Raw genomic sequence first — 20109 nt, 5'->3', positions numbered from 1 at the left:
ATGCATCCTTTTTTTTTATTTTTTTATTTCGGTCAATGTTTGGACAGGCTCATGAATGAATGAATGAATGAATGAATGAATGAATGCCATGTAGCATTCGTAGAGATTTGAACCTGCCTCCTTTTATAACCCCCTGGGGGGTAGTTCAGTCTCGCGGCGCTGTATGAAGAAGAAGGAGAAGAAGAAGGAGAAGGAGAGGAAGAGTAGGAGGACGCAGTGCGTTAGTGGCGCGCGAGCTCGCGCTTCTCTCCTTCTTTCCACTGTCGGGAGAGACTCATTGTTCCTTGACGTCACCGCTGAGCGCGAGACTGCGCGAGCCGCCGCTGCTCTCAAACACGTCTTTGTTATTCAGGGCTTTCAATCGCACAGAGCCGGCGACTCGCAAAATACGGAAGCAGGCATTTCTCCTCCTCCTCCTCTCCTTCTCTCTCTCTCTCTCTCTCTCTCTCTCCTGTCCTCTGCCTTTTCGAGGAAACTCAGTAGGGGGATTACGCACGCGAGTCGATTGCTGCTGTAACACTATAATGTTACACCAGAATAAAATGTGTCATCGGTCTAATAGTAATCACGTCACTTCTTGTTCTCGTTCTTGTTCTACGACACGGTAAATATGAGTCACGTGGCCATGGACAATCAGTTCAGCTCTTATACACGGGCTAATCTTTACACTTTGAAGATCTGGATTAATTGATGATGCCTGGCACGCGCCAAGCAAAACAATACCAAAAAAAAAAAAAAAAGTGAGAGCCTGTGAGGCGCGCGTGCGCTGTTTTCTTTTGTTATTCCACCAAACGTTTATAATAATAATAATAATACATAATAATAATAGTAATAATAATAATATAATAATAGGAGGAGGAGGAGGAGGAGGAGGAGGAAGGCGTGCTGAATGGGCGATTAGAAACGCAAAAACAGGAGAGCGGAAGTCGGGCAGGATCAATGAGGCAGCGTCAGTGTGATCAGTGTCCTTATGGAGAGCAGTCTGGGACGCGTTTTGTTAGCAGCCGCCACGCTTGGCTGTGGTAATAGAATAGCCCGTGTAATTTGACACTTCAACTTGCCGTGCTCTACGCTAGTTGATTCAGGCAGAGTCGCACTCCGGTGAAATCCTTCTGCGCGTTTTTCCTGACTGTTTTTGCAGAGGAGACGGAAAACAAGAAACGATAGTCTAGCCTGCGCTGCTCGGGCTGAGGCGCAGAGGGGTTTGCGCTCGGATCAGAGCTGAAAGTAAGTTGCGAGCTGTTTTCGCACCTCCAGCTTTTTTGTGTGCATTGCATTTGAATGTAGCCTGTAAAGCTAGCGCCGACCTCAGCTAACAATAGAGTGGAGGCTGAAAGGATCGCTCAAGTGTAGCTTTTGAATCATGGCTTGTGCTTGTTTGTTTGTTTGTTTGTTTGTGTGTTGTTGTGTTTGTTTCCCGGCCTCCGGGATGTGAGTGTGAGGGCGCGCGCGAGGTGATCGAGGGATATTCTCCCTGTGAATATAAGCAACGCGGAATTTGGCTTTTGTGCTGCTCAGTGAGACGCAGCCTGATGAGATCCTCAGCAGCAGCAGCAGCAGCAGCAGCAGTCCGCTTTTCTGTCTGTTTAAGCTGTGTTGCTTTGTTTTGTTGTTGTTATTGTTGTTTGCAGATTCGACAGACGGACTCCCACTGTCACGGGCCGGGCGTAAGTGTAGTATGTGTAGCTGCTCGGCATCCCGGCAGGACTGAGTGAGTGAGTGAGTGAGTGTAAGCTCCGCGCGCTGCATGACGGTGACGCACTGAGCGCTTCTATCACACAGCGCTTCTGCTTTAAAGCACGTGCATGCAGTAAATGTGCTGTTTGTTGCAGCGGGTCAGTCCCCGCGCAGCGCAGAGCAGCGCGCGCTCCGGGACCAGCACGGTGTTGCCCTCCGAACAGAAAGCGGCTTTATTTGATGCAGGCGAGATGAAGTTGCATGTTTTGTAGCTGCACCGCCGAGCTGATTGATGGATAGACAGAGGAGGATCAGATCAGATCAGATCAGATCCGAGCTGAGCTTCAGCAGTAAAAGCTCTGCTGGAGGCCTGATCCAGACTTGGACTATATATTGGACTAAATAAATATTTATTTATTTATTCTATTTTATTGATATGCTGCTGGGCGGCACGGTGGTGTAGCAAGAAGGTCCGGGTTCGAGCCCCGAGTATGGGTTTCCTCCGGGTGCTCCGGTTTCCCCCACAGTCCAAAGACATGCAGGTTAGGTTAACTGGTGACTCTAAATTGACCGTAGGTGTGAATGTGAGTGTGAATGGTTGTGTGTCAGCCCTGGATGACCTGGTGACTTGTCCAGGGTGTACCCCGCCTTTCACCCGTAGTCAGCTGGGATAGGCTCCAGCTTGCCTGCGACCCTGTAGAACAGGATAAAGCAGCTAGAGATAATGAGATGAGATGAGATGATATGCTGCTGGGCGGCACGGTGGTGTAGCAAGAAGGTCCGGGTTCAAGCCCCGAGGGCCTTTCTGTGTGGAGTTTGCATGTTCTCCCCGTGTCCGTGTAGGTTTCCTCCGGGTGCTCCGGTTTCCCCCACAGTCCAAAGACATGCAGGTTAGGTTAACTGGTGACTCTAAATTGACCGTAGGTGTGAATGTGAGTGTGAATGGTTGTGCGTGTCTATGTGTCAGCCCTGTGATGACCTGGTGTGTGACTTGTCCAGGGTGTACCCCGCCTTTCGCCCGTAGTCAGCTGGGATAGGCTCCAGCTTACCTGCAACCCTGTAGAACAGGATAAAGCGGCTAGAGATAATGAGATGAGATGATATGCTGCTGTGATCTGAGCCCTCAAACAGTGTTTTGTTGTATAGTAATGTGCAATGACAGTAATCTATCAGTGAGGAGGAAAGAGCAGCCCCTTCCTCCCTTGTTAGTGAGGAAGAAAGAAAGAAAGAAAGAAAGCACAACTTTATCCATCATTCCTGTCTGCATTTAACCCATCTGAAGCAGTGAACACAGACACATACCCAGAGCAGTAAGCAGCCATGCTAACAGTGTCCGGGGAGCAGTTGGGAGTTAGGTGCCTCGCTCAAGGGCACCTCAACCCAAGGCCGTCCCATATTAACCTAACCGCATGTCTTTGGACTGTGGAGGAAACCAGAGCACCCGGAGGAAACCCACGCAGGCAACATGCAAACTCTACACAAAAAGGCCCTCGCTGAGCTTGAACCCAGAACCTTCTTGCTGTGAGGCGACCGTGCTAACCACTACACCACCATGCCGCCCTTACTGTGTTTGGTTACGTTGTATAATCACGTACTGCAATTTATACTGCTGCTTATAAACCGGCTAGTGGCCTAGTGGCAGCGTGTCCGCCTCTTGATCGGGAGATCGTGAGTTCTATTCACGGTCGGGTCATACCAAAGACCATAAAAATGGTACCTACTACCATCTGGCAAGGCACGCTGCGATACAGATGCGAGTGGGAAGTTAAACTCTTGCGGTTACCAGAGGACTAGCCCCCCACTGTAACCCTAGCTATGTGAGAGGCCGAGGGCTGTGGAAATGGAGATCGGTGCCACTCGGTGCGGGAAGGACTTTAACTTTATATGCCAAATATGCTGCTTTTTAAAAGGTTATGTCTATTATTTATTTATTTATTTATTTATTGATATGCTGCTGTGATCTGAGCCCTGAAACAGTGTTTCGTTGTATAGTAATGTGCAATGACAATAAAGAATCTATGTATCTATCAGTGAGGAGGAAAGAGCGGCCCCTTCCTCCCTTGTTAGTGCCTTTCTGTGGGAATTTAGGGAAACATGACTTTCACCAGCAAGGCATGAAAGGGCAAGGTTGAGCGAGGTGCACTATTGTTAGCCAAAAGCAACTTCATTCAATTCCTGAAGTCCAGTCAGATCCAGTAACTCGAACTAATAAAACAGCCATCATGTTCACATAGATCAAATAAAAATGCTGTTGTAATGCACAGTACCGATATTATATATCATATAACCACCCAGAAGCCCCTGTCAGCTCTGAGCAATGTCTGTCTCTACTGTTTCAGAGTATTATTTTTCATCCAGAACACTTTATTTTTCACCCAGAACAGTAAACTGTCCACCATCAGTACCAGAAAATAGCCTGGCTACTTCTAAAGCACTCTACAATCTGAGGCAATGTTTACATGACTGTGTGGATACTGATAATGTACAAGCTTCTCTTTACTTCACTTTGTCTTTGGTGCAAAGGTGAAAGGTAATTAGTTGTCATACGGATCTTAGGTTGCACCTTTCGTCTTCATCCAGGGACTGTATGAAGTTCGAGTCATCTGTATTTGTGTTCTTACAGCCACAGAAGATGTTTTCGAGAGTCCAGACTGGTTCTTAAAAAACTGCTTTCAAAATCTTTCTCATGCTGTCTCTGTCAGCTTGTATTTCAAAACTCCTGGGAAATCTGAAGTGCGCATGTCTGTGAACGTGCGTGAGTCAGGAACAGAGAATGTGTATAGGAGAGTTTACTTTATGTCACTTCGGCAGACAGGGGCCTCAGGTCGAGGATCAGCTTTACCATATCGCTGCCATCACAGTCGCGCCATTCCAGTTTAAGGGTACAGGTTAAAAAGGAGTTTGAGATTGCAGATTTGGACTCAAGCTAAAGGAGCATGCTATGTGATAGTGATTGTTGAATAAGATTATATATAGCTGCTAAGTGTGTTGTACAGGATAACATTACATTGGCATTTTATTGGTCAGTTTTCTTTGCTCATTTGAGTGGGAGAGTAGTGATGAAAAAAGTAGTTTTATGCAGGATCTCAAACAATCGAAAGCCGGAGAGAAGGGGTTCTCCAACCTTTTGTAGCCAGGAAGAGCTTTAACTAAAATAAATTCCTTGAACCCCTAGAGCACAGATTTTTCTTAATGAGCCCAATCCAACAATTCAGATATTTGTGTCCTGAATTCATTGTGTACAGTACACATTGTCTGAGCTGTTTATTGGACACCAGCAGAACACGTTACTTCGAAGTTGAACATAATTCGAGCCTGTTTGTTTTTGAGTTACTGAGGTTTGGATTAAACGCTTTCATCTAAAGTGACCAGTCAAATTGGCTAATCACTATAGAAATTCAGTAATAAGTTTTATAACTTTTAATTACATTGTGATTTTCACCACTGTTACAAAATAGCAAACAAAATAAAATGACAACGCCTGGGGCTTTCTGGAACCCACTTTGAGAACCACTGGTTTAGACATCTTGTTGAAAGTTTAGATTAGTACAGTAATCAGTAATTACATAGTAATTGCCAAACAAACACGTGCCTGAGACATCCACAAAGGAGCAAAATCAAGTTTCCTTTAAAGCTAGACGGCCTTTCGACTTCATAAAATTGGCGAAATTTAGTTCCCTTTGAAATTTGGTCATTGTGATATATGTTTATTCCTGTAATATCTCAACAAAACAAAACAAAATCAGGCCATTCTGTGGCTGGGAAGTTATTTAATTTGAGAGGATTTCCGAGCAAATAATACGCATGAAATCGCTCGCTTTTCGCAGTCAAGCAGACAGAGGAAGTCCGTGTGCGCATGCGCAGATTTACCTTCTTCTTTTCCTTCTTCTTTTGGGTTTTACGGCAGCTGGCATCCAGTGTTGCATTACTGCCATCTACAGGTTTACCTTTGACTGTGCACCGACAGTTACATCATTCTGTCGCTAAACGAACAGCTGATCACACCGAGGTGCTCGCTGACCACCGATATTTATTAGTTTGGTCCTGCGTTTCCTTTCCTTCGCAACATAACGTCTTTTCTTCTCGCTTTCCGTTACTGTAGTCAGTCTTTCACGTTTCATTCGCACACTCACGTCCTCTATTTCCCTCTCCTGTTTCAAATTTGTATCCCACAATGCCTTGTGCAAACGGGGAAAGCCCACCACGTGATACATGACATAGTATCTTGAATTGGGTCACGGTGAAGCAGGAAAAAATAGTGGAGAATTGAGGGCCACGTGGCTCTAAATTGTTCTATGAAAAAAAAGGAAGTCTGTGATTTTGAATTCAGTAGCTTTCAGTCCTTTAAACAGAAGTAATTGGGTGTCAGGGAAAATTCTTTTTATGACCTACACTTGAAAAATCTGAAAAGCAGTCTAGCTTTAAACAAGCAAGTATGACAAAAACAAAAGAAATATAAACGTCATCTGAGAGTTGGACGACACCATGTCTGTTGCTGATTTATTGTCAAAAGTAGGGTTAAACATGTTGCCTTCTTCTTTAACTCATGTTAAGTGTTATTTTAATGCCTTATTGCCTGTAGTCACAAGAGACCTGCTAGTCCTTTAAAACTGCGTGAACACTAATCACTGTTTTGACAGGTTGGCATTTAACTGTTAGTGCACTATTGTCAGGAGTTGTGAAATACTTGGCTCGTGTTTATCCATCGCAGAGTAGAACATCCTACTCGTCACCAGCTGCACACACCCACTCTCGAGCATAAGTCAGACTTTGTGTCTGTTTGAATGTACGCCACAGGGGATGTGTTCAGCAGTTTTCACTCCTATTGACAAGTGACGTCAGACGCACTTTATAACCCAGTAACTATTTCACTCGTGAGATTTCTATAACAATGAAGAAGCGCTTTTTATTGCTGTGTAATAAACAAACAAACAAACAAACAAATAAATAAATAGGTGGCACGGTGGTGTAGTGGTTAGCCCTATCACCTCACAGCAAGAAGGGTCTGGGTTCAAGCCCAGTGGCCGGCGAGGGCCTTTCTGTGTGGAGTTTGCATGTTCTCCCCGTGTCCGCGTGGGTTTCCTCCGGGTGCTCCGGTTTCCCCCACAGTCCAAAGACATGCAGGTTAGGCTAATTGGTGGCTCAAGATTGACCGTAGGTGTGAATGTGAGCGTGAATGGTTGTCTGTGTCTCTGTGTCAGCCCTGCGATAACCTGGCGACTTGTCCAGGGTGTACCCCGCCTCTCGCCTATAGTCAGCTGGGATAGGCTCCAGCTTGCCCGCGACCCTGTACAGGATAAGCGGTTATGGATAAGTAAATAAACAAATAAATAAGAGAACAGGAAACTTTTCAACACTATTTTTAAAAATGTTTTATTCTTGAGGCTTCTATCACTTTAAATATTTTCACCTTGTAAAGCACAGTTCTTTTAAACAGCGGGTTTAAATGCATCAGCAGCTCTTGATTCCTTTGATGTCCGCTGACAGTTTATTGCTTTGCTGAAGCCAAAAGGGACAGGAGCTCCTTCTTTTGCATTCGATCAAAAGAGAGTTCGTGTCCCCATAAGAATGTGTTGTTGTCGGCGGCCTCCAGCTGTCAGCCTGACAATATGACCGCACAAGCTTGAGGCTGCGATGGGCCCAGCATTAGCTAGCTTGTGCCACTCTGAGTGCTTTGCCCTCAGATAGAGACTTCCAAACCCACGCTGTCATGAGCTCATGCATGTTTGATTTGACGTTCTTTGAAAAATGAACGTGGAAGATGTCACAGTGAATGTATCCCGTTTCTGTCAGCAAAAGAGCAAGAATCTTGAATCCTAAATGACACCCAGCTACTCTCGCTCAATATTGGAGCTTGCACTTTGGAAGCCGGGGCAAAATGTTCTTCCGCAGTCAAATTTTCATCTGATTACAAGCAATTACTTTTCGTTTTTGGGCTCGCTCCCTGCGCGTTCCTCTAACTGCTGTGTGTCTTGCAAATCGGTCCCGAGTAAAGCAAACGTATTGCGCTCAAACGGTTTCCTTTTGACTATGACAAATTCATTGAGCCATGTTCTCTGTGTCAAGCCGTTTGCCCTGCTGCTCCATTCATGTTCACTTAATAGACAGCTGTGAGTTGGAGATCAGGCACAGGAAAATCAAATGCTGTATTTTAGGCAAGCGCTGTCTTCTGGGAGGATTGATTTAGACTAGCTCTTCATTTAGAGAGCTACAGAGCCGCCGCCGATAGTGTTATGTATAATGTCGATTGCTCTTGATTGCATAATATAATCTCTCGCTGAGAAACACCTGAGCACTTGAAACACAGGTGTTAAGAAAATAATACCGGTTACTAAATCTTTTGTGGCTGTCCAGTTTTATGAGTTATAGTTCCTTAACGCATACCGTTGTACTGAACTAATATGTTTATAAAGATGTGTCGAGATCATGGGTGTTGTTTTTAATCACCTGAGGAAAAAAATCATTATGAAAACATTCATAAGAAAGAAGTAACAGATAAGAATTAAATGTGGAATTTACTTCGAGACGGTTGCTGTAATTTGATTACCGAGTGTTGTCATTAAGAGGTTTGTGTTCCTATCCCCAGTTTTCTATCCTTTTTTTTTCCAGAGATAACAATTTTAACTGGCGAGTTATTCCGAATGAAGTCTACTGTAGTCAAGTGACTAGTCAAGGTTTTTTTTTTTTCTTTCTGTCTTTCTTTTTTTTTTGGATGGTTAAAGTTTCATGTGTGAAAAGCTTGACTACTTAAGGACAGTGATGGGCAAAGTTGAATGTCCTTCTGTGGGATTAGAGATGGTTGAAAAACCTTGCAGGCTTTCCGGAATCTATTTAACGGTGGCATCATCCACCCCATTAATGTTTGGAAGGAAGAAGGAATTGAAATTCTTCCACATATTTTCAGCTCTAGAGGAAACCATGTATGACTGGCTTGTAATGTCTCTCCCTAGAGGCTGTGCAAATGTGAAATTCTAGGTGAAAATAGCACCTGTTTTTTTTTTTTTTCTTTTCTTTTTCTGGTCACTTACATTTACATGTTTCCATTCACACAGTACTCAGAAAGCAACACCTGCGAAACATAACTCCTTTCATTTAATATACAGAAATGTTGCTTTGTATATGAACATATGGAAAGCCTCGAGCGCGCCACTTTGTGTGAGCCGTGTCGGTGTGTGAGGAGGTTTTCTCCATCACCAAGAGTGATGGCTGACACACTAGGAGGGAGGTCCAATTACATTCAGCATGGCTTCAAAGGATACATACTTTTCTCCTCTCTGACAAAGCAAATTAAGCAGAATTGACTAAGAACGTTCGTCCAGATTTTGACGACTTGCATCATAACATCTACCTCGACACTGTGGCATTTTAGCAAGGTGAACAAAATGAAAGCTGAGAGGAAAGCAGCCACAAGGTGTCACGTCCATCCATCCATCCATCCATCCATCCATTATCTGTAGCCGCTTATCCTGCTCTACAGGGTCGCGGGCAAGCTGGAGCCTGTCCCGGCTGACTATGGGCGAGAGGCGGGGTACACCCTGGACAAGTCGCCAGGTTATCACAGGGCTAAGGTGTCACATAAAGCTGACAAATGAATTCTAGTAAATGGAATTCAGACCACATCCAGTACAAAACCATTTCTGCTATTACTACTGGCTTTTAAGTTCCCCCCTAAAAAGGAAAGCAAAAGCTTATTTTATCTGAGAACAGAAATCTTGCTGCACAAATGCATTTCATGCATGACAGGTTCAATGCAGAGCTCGTGAGGTGACAGCCGTAAGCAACTGAGACATATTCATGGATTCCTGGTGCAGTCTCAGCAACAGATACAGCATAATGAATCGAGAGAGGTAAATGTGTGTGTGTGTGTGTGTGTGTGTGTGTGTGTGTGTGTGTATGACCAAACTGACATGTAATTGCAAGCACCACTTCCCAGGTAAGTGCAGGATCATGCAGTTGTTAATAACTGTCCTGTAAGCCTGGCTTTCGGTGCCCACTTGGTTCCCTCCCCTCTCCTTCATGCTCCCAGTGCAACTGTACTACTTCACACTCTTATAAGCTCATGTCTTTTCATTTTTCAGCCTGGGCTTTTTAGATAAAGAGCCACATTTGGACCCTCAGTGTGAAAATATTCTAAAACGGAATGTCTGGCAAAGCAGTTTTTGCTGAGCTGAAGTGCAGCCGTGGGCTGATCTAATGCCGAATGCATTTTGTGATCCTCTGGTTTTCAGTGTTTATTCATACAAATGAAAAGGAGTGACATATCTGCTTAGCCACATTAAAACAGGTTTTCAAGACTTCAAGTATTTTAAACCAGTTTTTGCTTTAGTATTTATCACCAGGCCAGTGTTCCATTGGGCTCGTCTCCGTCTCGCTCATCCCCTCTTAACAGTGGCTCCAGTCTTAGTGCATGCTTTCTGTATTCCTTTTCATACGGCAAACAGATACCTGATTGTCACTCAGTGACAGAGGAGAGAGCCACTGTGCCGTGCTCGTTCCCAATCTGAATGCGACTGCTTGTGTTTTTTGAGAAGCACAGACCACAGTCTGCATAAATCACCACAGATATTCAAATGTACGCCATATCATAGAGGTAGGAGCACGCACAAAACACACATACATTAAACACCAGTTTTTAATTTTAAACCGTAGCTGCTGGTTATTGCAAATTCGCATTTTGTACGTCAGTATCCACGCAGTGTGAAACATTTCTGATAACGATTACAAATTAGTTTGTACCGAATCTCTGAAAATTGTAAAATGTTAGAATTTTGTATGGATTTTTTTTCCCGTTCCCTTATTTTAAGTCCGAATCATGTTTATAAGACATTAAATAATCACTAAACTCAGTTCTTCACAGTAACATGACCGATTTATTGGTTGTCTAAATATCGTGTATCGTTGAAACGTCTGGACGATATGATGATGATATTGAAATATATATTTTATAATATTGATGAATTATGTCACAGTACAGTTTTTGAGATAAATATGATATATTTTTTTGATAATATTATTGATTTTTTTTTTTTTTTAATTAAATTTCTGTAATTTTTTTGTAATAGTCACAAACTGACCCAAAGCAGCTGATGTTAAAATTTGTCCTTAATCTCGAAAATTGTGAAATGTTCATTTTTACAGATTTATAGATTTATGGGGTTTTTTTTCATTTTAAATAAAATAATGATTTTTTTAAAGATTAAAAGTAAATATATCTACGTTTTTGGAGCCATTAAATAAAGTATCATCGAACAGATCCATCTATCCATCTATCCATTATCTGTGGCCACTTATCCTGTTCTACAGGGTCGCAGGCAAGCTGGAGCCTATCCCAGCTGACTACGGGCGAAAGGCGGGGTACACCCTGGACAAGTCGCCAGGTCATCACAGGGCTGACACATAGAGACAAACAACCATTCACACTCACATTCACACCTACGGTCAATTTAGAGTCACCAGTTAACCTAACCTGCATGTCTTTGGACTGTGGGGGAAACCGGAGCACCCGGAGGAAACCCACACGGACACGGGGAGAACATGCAAACTCCACACAGAAAGGCCCTCGCCGGCCACGGGGCTCGAACCCAGACCTTCTTGCTGTGAGGCGACAGTGCTTCGAACAGATCAAAAAGAAAAAAAAGGCAACACATATACATCATGGTACATGTTGTCTCATCACAGAAATGCCTTTGAGAATCGTGATATTTTTGTGATTATAGCCCACTCTTAGTGTACACTAACACACTACTGCCTAGATGCATACACTAACACTTGGCAACAGTTTTGATGTGTTGAAAAGGATCCATCCCCATAGTTCATTTAAACAAGGAAAACCACAAACCCAAGACCACTCCCTGTGTTTGTTTGACAAGTGTGGCTAAAACTAAAATGGTTACTCGGCCTAGACCATGCAGGAAGGATAGATACACATTATGCTCCGTAGCTGGTGTGTTTGCAAAGCGCCAGCATGACTTCATTTTTTTTATCCAAGCCAAGCAGGAACACACACCTGATGCAGCTCATCAGTTGTTTGAAGGCCGAGACCAATTGATTAAACAAGTGGAATCAGATGTGACTCCTGCTTTGGTTTTAATGACAGCCTGCAGCCACACCAGCTCTTTGCAGATAAAACTGTAAACCACTGACTACATACAGTGCCATACAGTGATTTAAGCATGTTTAGTGCTTGAGATAGAGTACTTTACAGTACCATGTACTCGCAGAGCACTTTACAGGCCATGGCCTGAAGGTTAGAGACGTAGCCTTGGGCCCAAAGGGTCACCGGTTCGATTCCTGGGACAGGCAGGAAACTGTGAGGAGAGTTGAGTGAATGAACAGCACTTTCCCCTCCCTCTCTATCATGGCTGAAGTGCCCTTGAACAAGGCACCTAACCCACAACTGCTCCCCGGGTGCTGTAGCATAGCTGCCCACTGCTCTGGGTACGTGTGTGTGCTCATTGCTCACTTGTGTGTGCATGTGTGTTTTCACTGCTTCGGATGGGATAAATGCAGAGGAGGAATTTCACTGTGCTTGTGTACACGTGACAAATAAAGGCTTCTTCTTCTATATATCTGTAGACCTACACATTTATGCAGTTATATAATCAGCTAATCATGTGGCAGAAGTGTAATGCACAAAATCATTCAAATATGGCCAGCAGCTTCACATCAAACATTAGGATGGGGAAAAAATGTTATCGCCGTGATTTTGACCATGACATGATTGTCGGTGCCAGACAGGCCGGTTGGAGTATTTCTATAACTGTTGATCTCCTGGGATTTTCACACACACAACAGTCTGTAGGATTTACTCAGAATGTTGTAATAAAGAAAAAAGCATCTAGTGAGGGTGCTTTGCAGATGAAAATGTCTTGATGTTTAGAGAGGTCAATGGTGAATGGGCAGACTGGTTCGAGCTGACAGAACCATTCCGGTATCTCAGACAACCACTCTGTACAATTGTGGTGAGCAGAAAAGCATCTCAGAATGCACGACATGTAGAACCTTGAGGCAGATGGGCTACAACAGCAGAAGACCAGATCAGGTTCCACTTCTGTCAGCCAAGAACAGAAAGCTGAGGCTGCACACTCGAATGTGCAATGGGGACAAGCTCGCCAAAACTACACGATTGAAGAATGGAAAAACGTAGCCTGGTCTGAGGAACCTCACACATACCCCTTTTCCACCAAATCAGTTCCAGGGCTGGTTCGGGGCCAGTGCTGGTGCTGGTTCACAACTCGTTCAACTTGCAAGCCAGCTGAGAACCAGTTTGCTTTTCCATAGCTCGCGGTGCTAAGCGGAGCCACGTCATTACGTCGCTGTATACGTCAGTTATGTCGCTGTATACGTCAGTTACGGCGCTACATTTACTTAAACCTTGGCGCGAATATCAAAGCAAAAACAACACGGAAGAAGCAGCAGCAACAACAACAACAATAATAATAATGGATGACTTCGCGTTTGTACAGCTGCTGCTTCTCATCGCTTAAAAATGGCGATCTTTCGCGGTCTTGTTATTGTTGCTGGTCTTAACAACTCTGGCCCCCCCCCGGTGACATAAGCGGTTCTTTCCTCTGGTCCAGCAGAGAGTTGGTGCTAGCCTGGAACCGGTTTTTCTGGCCCCAGAGCCAGTTCTTTGTCAGTGGAAACAGAAAACCCGGTTCCAAACTAAGCACTGGCCCCGAACCAGCCCTGGAACTGATTTGGTGGAAAAGGGGCAACAGATGGTAGGGTCAGAATCTGGCACCAACAGCATGGATCCATGGACTCAAGCTGCCTTGTGTCAACAGTCCAGGCTGGTGGAGGTGGTGTAATGGTGTGGGGAATGTTTTCTTGGCACACTTTGGGTTTATTAATACCAATCAATCATCTCTTGAATGCCAGTTGTAGTCAAACTGTGACATACTGTAGTTATAAATGCCACTATATTTACATCCTGTTCAGATTATGGAACTACACTGTGTGGAAGATGAGCAAATTGTAAAAAAAAATGTCTTCAAGTAGCTCCATTAGATCAATTATAAAATGTTCTGTAAGCATGTCAAAGCGCTGTGAAGAGATCACCAAGGTTGGACGAGGCCCTTCATAATACTGAAAAACCTTTTTGGATTGTGCATTTATATTTACCCAGCTGAAAAATCCAGCTTAGTCTGATCAGCTACCAACTACTAAAACACTGTCAGAGGTGCTCAAACTGGTAGACCATCTTTCCTTACTGGTTACTGCTAGTAAAAAGGAAACGGTTTCTCAATTGCAATAGGAGTATTGATACATGATATATGTTTTCTTTTTTAAGAATATAACACAAAACTTAACACGACAATTAGAAAACCTAAAACATTTATTGAGGAAGCTTGAGAATAATTTACCAGTAGATAAAAATGGTCGACCAGTTTGAGCAGCTCAGCCTGTGATTCGCATCTAAGCTGGATTTCACATCAGGATACAATCAGTTTTAGTATCTATGAGTGGCAGTTGCTTAAAAAAAGTCTTGATACAATATTTTTATCAGCCCTTTTCCACCAACAAGGTGTCGTTGCTTGTTTTGGTGTTTCAGTCAACACTCAAACGCTACTCGCGTGGAACCAAGAACCATCTCATCTCATTATCTGTGGCCGCTTTATCCTGTTCTACAGGGTCGCAGGCAAGCTGGAGCCTATCCCAGCTGACTACGAGCGAGAGGCGGGGTACACCCTGGACAAGTCGCCAGGTCATCACAGGGCTGACACATAGATACAGACAACCATTCACACTCACATTCACACCTACGGTCAATTTAGAGTCACCAGTTAACCTAACCTGCATGTCTTTGGACTGTGGGGGAAACCGGAGCACCCGGAGGAAACCCATGCGGAAACAGGGAGAACATGCAAACTCCATACAGAAAGGCCCTCGCCAGCCACAGGGCTCGAACCCGGACCTTCTTGCTGTGAGGCGACAGCGCTAACCACTACACCACCGTGTCGCCCACCAAGAACCATGATGGGGCAAATCAAATACTTTTATGACAACCGTTAAATTAAAACTTTCGCATTTGCATGAGGCTTTGAAAATGATTGCTGATAACATCGAAGACTGTAACTATGAATCAGTTTCCAAAGAAGGAAACAAACCGTTTTACTGTCGATTGTAAACAAATAGGAGTTGCATTGCGCATAATAATGCTAATAAACCTTATTTTGAGCATGTACGTGCACAGAACACGCAGGTTCTTGCAATAAAAACAAGTCCCATTGTGTAATCACTGACTCTTGTGATATCCTTGTGGTGATTGTGCAATAGTTTGGCTCATCTCATCTCATTATCTCTAGCCGCTTTATCCTTCTACAGGGTCACAGGCAAGCTGGAGCCTATCCCAGCTGACTACGGGCGAAAGGCGGGGTACACCCTGGACAAGTCGCCAGGTCATCACAGGGCTGACACATAGACACAGACAACCATTCACACTCACATTCACACCTACGGTCAATTTAGAGTCACCAGTTAACCTAACCTGCATGTCTTTGGACTGTGGGGGAAACCGGAGCACCCGTGGGCAACATGCAAACTCCACACAGAAAGGCCCTCGCCGGCCACGGGGCTTGAACCCGGACCTTCTTGCTGTGAGGCGACAGCGCTAACCACTACACCACCGTGCCACCCTCAATAGTTTGGCTTTTAAATAAAAAAAATAATAATAATTGGTTTGGTTCTGTGTACCAGCACCGCATGAGTGTATTTAAAAACGTTAATGTCTGAAAAAGTTTAAAACACTCATATTGAGCAGAAGTGCTGTAATTACCCCGGGTGTGTGTTAAAAAAATATGCGTTGTTACACCAAGTATTTGTTAGTAGCCTTGTTTTTAACGACCTCGAAACTAGTAGATCTTTAATAATTATTTTTATAGTGTAAATATTCTCTTTGCTATTATATCTGCAAGAAAGTTTACTACTAAGGTGTCACAACTCTGTGTTTCACCCTCATGCTGTTGCATTCGTCAGTGAGCTTTGGAAAGTGTGTGGATGCATTTATTCAGGCTTTCTCTCTCTGCTCAAGGCTGAATTGAGAAGCTTTTCCAGTTGTGTTGGTGAGTGAGCTGATGGCAGTGTGTGTGTGTGTGTGTGTGTGTGTGTGTGTTGGGTGTGTGTACTGACTTTGCATCTACAGTAAGTGGTCACAAGGGACACATGACACATGCCAGCTCAAATTTACACTGTGGCCGACGGATGAGAAACAGCCTGATCACAAATAACAGTCAGATTCTCTTTCTGCTTACGGTCCTGATTATGGAAAAGCAAAGTGCCTTTTTTCATAGCGGACATCTAAATGATCTAATTGAATGTTATTGAAGCCAGATCGCTTCGTCCAGCCCTGTACTGGCTCATGAGACTTTGGGTGCATGGTTGTCTTTCTGATTTTCAGTGCAATTCTTTTGACTTTGGAACACCGGAATGGGGAAACTCAATCTGGCTTGCCCTCAGGGCTTGTACCGGTTGAGAATTCCCACCCAAATAGCTGCCAACACCCCACGCAAACATTTTTTGTAGGTCTGCTTTCAAGGAAGGGGGTGAACCATGAGCCTGCGTCACGCCACTGCCATTGACAACCCCAGCAGGCAAGCCCGCATGTTTATTCGTGTTGAAGTAGGCCAACTAAAGCTGGTGGAATAGATGTTCACGGGGGCCGCAGCGCATGAGTCTACTTTGCTATTAATTAGCATGAAAGCAGTGCTGACAAAGAGAGAGGCTTGTATGGTTATTTATTTTAGACTATTCTAATGGTTTTTTTCAATCACATCAGCAACGTACTTAATTAAGAAATCAGCAAAGCTAATTTCTTAAAAAAAAAAACTTGTTTATAACGTACAATAATTATATCATTTTATGATTATTAATTAGCAACAAATTAGTCTGCCTGCGCAAGATAAGCACCCTTTCTATCAAAACCGTCCGCACAAAAATATCATCTGAAAGACAGAAAGAACGTTATAATTTTAATCCTCGTTGCTTTTCTTCAAGTCATTGATTTTTGACTTTCCCCCTGTGATGTTCTTGCTTTCGAAATCTGTGTGTAGCTTAAGAAAAATTGCTCACAAACGAACAACAAATGAGTAGGTGCTGTTTTTATCCCTCAAGGTCAATTACTGTACTCGTCTCGATATCAAAATAAAAAAAAAAGGTTTATTTAGGTAAAGGAATAACTGTTTTGTTGTGTGTTGACCCTTTTAATGAGGCGGCGTAGCCTGTGTTGTTAGCTGCAGCTGGTGTCTAAAGAATTAGCACACGTGACTGCCTTCTGGCCATGCTCCATCAGCTCAACACATATTGAGCAACGAGAGTGACTGGATTTCTGTAAAACCTTCCAGATTCACTCAGCACTGCTGCAAGGGTCTATCGCTAAAATGAACTTTAACAAGTAGCATTCCCTGTCTCTGGTTCGTATTATTATTTTTATTATTGTTTTTTTAATTTCCTTTAAGGATTCGGAGAAGCTTTGAGCTTGTATGTGTAGCGTGGCTCCTATTATTTTGCCGTGTGTGTGGAGGGGGGTTGGAGCAGCAGTCACGTGAGCAGTAATTGTATTTGTGTTGGGTTCCTTTCAGGCTGTCGCTGTAAATCTGTTTGACTCGTCACTTTGTAAATCATTACGATGGCTAAAAGCCTTTTTATTTCATTTAAGGAGGGAGTTGTTGCTCTTCTGAGCAATTATATTTTTGTTTGCCTCTTCTTCTTCTTTTTTTTGTCTTTGATAAAGATATTATTAGCGTTAACATTCCTGGCAGTACTAGTAATTAGCAGTGCTTTTGTTTACTTTTTTGCCATCATTTTATGAATGTACTAATTGTGATGTTTTTTTTTTTTACTTAGTTTGCGACAGGACTAATCACTAAATCACACCAATTATTTTCTTTATAATTATGCAGCAGTTAGATTAGTCATTAGATACTAATCCAGTTTAGCGTTAAATAACACGCAGGTAATTTGTTCCTGCTTTGGGGTAACTGTCAAGAGTGTGATTTTCCTCACCAGACTGGTTCTTGACTGTCAGAAAACATGACAAAGTACATCACGTCTTGAAGATCTGCCTTGTTTGTTGTCTGATAACATCTGAGAGCTCCTCTCGCCTCTCCTGTGTCACTCGTGCCTGGCATCATGCACTGCACCAGACATTTATCACCCCGTGTTGATGTTCACCGACGCACAGCAGTGGACACAGCGAGATTAAACTCCGTGTTTCAGTTTAGTTTTGGAAGCGAATCATTGATTTTTTTTTTTTCACATGTTGCCGCCTATAGTTCACCACAGGCAGGATGCAAATGCCAGTGAGAAATTTGTCCGATTTGAAACCGATCGTGACTTGGTGGGTTGTGCATGGAAAAACGATTTCCTCTGGAGCACACGCTTTTTGGTTTATTCCATTTTATATCCAGTTGCACATCGTGTAATTCATTTGTGCTGAACATTTAAAGAGGGAAACGATAACACCCTGAATCTAAATCTCCTTATGTTTGGAAAGTCACAGATGCATTTTCATCTCCCCTGAGGCAGTATTTATTTTCCTGACTTTTAAGCACACAGTCTTACTAATAACATACTGATAATGACTGCTCAAAGCCCCAGCTATGATAGACGTTAAAAAAACATTGATTTTGTTTGACACTGTGCATGAATGGTTTAAATGGATAAAAACAAGGCCAGTTATTCTGTAATGATAAAGTCAAAATAGCTTAAAATGTGACATTGGTGCTGCATTGAACTGGCTGCTGTGGCTTACTTCATTAAAATGAGGAAATATATATAGCGTGTGGTGTGACGTTACTAATTGTGGAGGTGTGATGTTCCCTGGTTCATTGTCCAGTGAAGACTTTGGAGTGTAAAACAGAGCGGAGGAATTTCTCACAAGAGCACGTCGAACAGAAGTGCTGCGTGACGCGCGCCAAGTCGAAACCTCAATTCCAGACTATTGGCTTTGGAGCTGCCACAGTGTTTCTTATGAAGATAAATTCTCAACTACATTACAAGTGATTTGTAAATCTCTTTTTGACGTCTTGAATATTTTTCCGAATCTATCTACACAACTGGCAGAAAGGACACCTTTCATTTTTATGTTGTTTTGACAGCATTTACAGTTTGTGTTTTCAGCACATTTCTGCCTCATTTCCTTTTAAAACTTAACAGGTGATTAATATTAAAAGTGCTCCATTACAGACATTATAAAATCGGAACGTGTTGCGTCCCAGTGTGGCCAGTGTAGCGAGAGAGTCGATGGCTGCCACTTCTTTGAATTATTTCACTGTTTGTTTAGTTACTGATGAGGCATTGAAAAGCAAGACACAGCGCAGAGAGATTATACTTCGGCCTGTCATTCACAGGTGCAGACTTTCCTTTATCTGATAACTCATTAAGTCATGACAGTTGTTTGGCAAAAGAGCCACGTCTTGCTGGATCTTGATGGAGATGAAATAATTATAGACAGAGTTCAGAAAAGAAGAGCGGAGAGATCAATATTGCATGTTTGCTTAAGGGTTGTTTTACAATCAGGGTACGCAAGCTAATAATCACATTTAACACTTATTATCTTCAATATCAAAAGGCTTGACTAAATAAACTTGGTTGTTTATTGTAGCCCTGTGATAGCTCTATTTACCATGCCAAAAAAAAGTTGGTGATAACGTTATTTTTGGTGAATGTATGGCAATATATGTCATATTTAGCAAAATTACTCGTGTCATTTAGAAAAAGTGCTTTTTTTGACCACAGGTAGCTCCAAAAGGGATGCACTTACATCATTCTTTATACCATAAAACCAATATTTGGTTCCATATCATTGGAAACATAGTTAAGTTTTAATGTTGAATGCCAGTAAGTTTTCAGACTATTTTGATCAAATTAGTATGTAATTGTGTCAAAAAAATGTCCTCTCCGAGACAGCTAATTTTTCAATATAAAATAACATATCTAAAATGATGATTTTCATCCTAAAATGTGGTCAAGATATTGGGACATAAATATTAGAGACAACTAACACAAAGCTTACAGCCTTATATTTAAAAGCACTATGGAAGTAGTGGATTCTGAATTGTCCAAAAAAATGTCCTCTCCGAGAATCACTTCATTTGTTTCTCCCAGCCCTGCTTAAAGTGACACTTAATCTTCTTTATCTTATAGCAGATTACACAAAACTACCATACACACACGTCAAAAAATTACCTGAAATCTGTTCTTTAACTTGTCCTTCACTTAAAAACTCAGTGTGTTTACATGTACATAGAGAGAATCGAATTTCTGCCGTTGCTCGACTGAAATCGAAGTTCAAAATGCCATGTATACACCTTAATTCAGCTGAAATTGAACCGAACTTGATTTCTCGGAATCGAGCTACACGACCTAGTTTATGCGATTTCTGCCGAGCTACTTAGTGCATGTAAACCCTATTGAGCTACGTATTCGAGCTAC

General features: G+C 42.8%; 1 protein-coding gene across 4 annotated transcripts in view; it reads left to right on the top strand.

Annotated features, from left to right (window-relative positions):
• Window positions 1-903: 903 nt before the first annotated feature.
• Window positions 904-20109, top strand: part of zmiz1a (zinc finger, MIZ-type containing 1a) — a 200665-nt gene continuing 181459 nt past the window's right edge. For all 4 annotated transcript variants that reach the window (XM_060925958.1, XM_060925961.1, XM_060925960.1 and 1 more), the window contains exon 1: window positions 904-1227. The gene's annotated coding sequence lies outside the window, so the exon portion shown is untranslated. The remainder of the gene's footprint in view (window positions 1228-20109) is intronic.

Source organism: Neoarius graeffei, chromosome 7 (assembly GCF_027579695.1).
Source record: "Neoarius graeffei isolate fNeoGra1 chromosome 7, fNeoGra1.pri, whole genome shotgun sequence".
Classification (NCBI taxonomy): Eukaryota; Metazoa; Chordata; class Actinopteri; order Siluriformes; family Ariidae; genus Neoarius; species Neoarius graeffei.
This window is presented reverse-complemented; position numbering and strand designations above follow the sequence as displayed.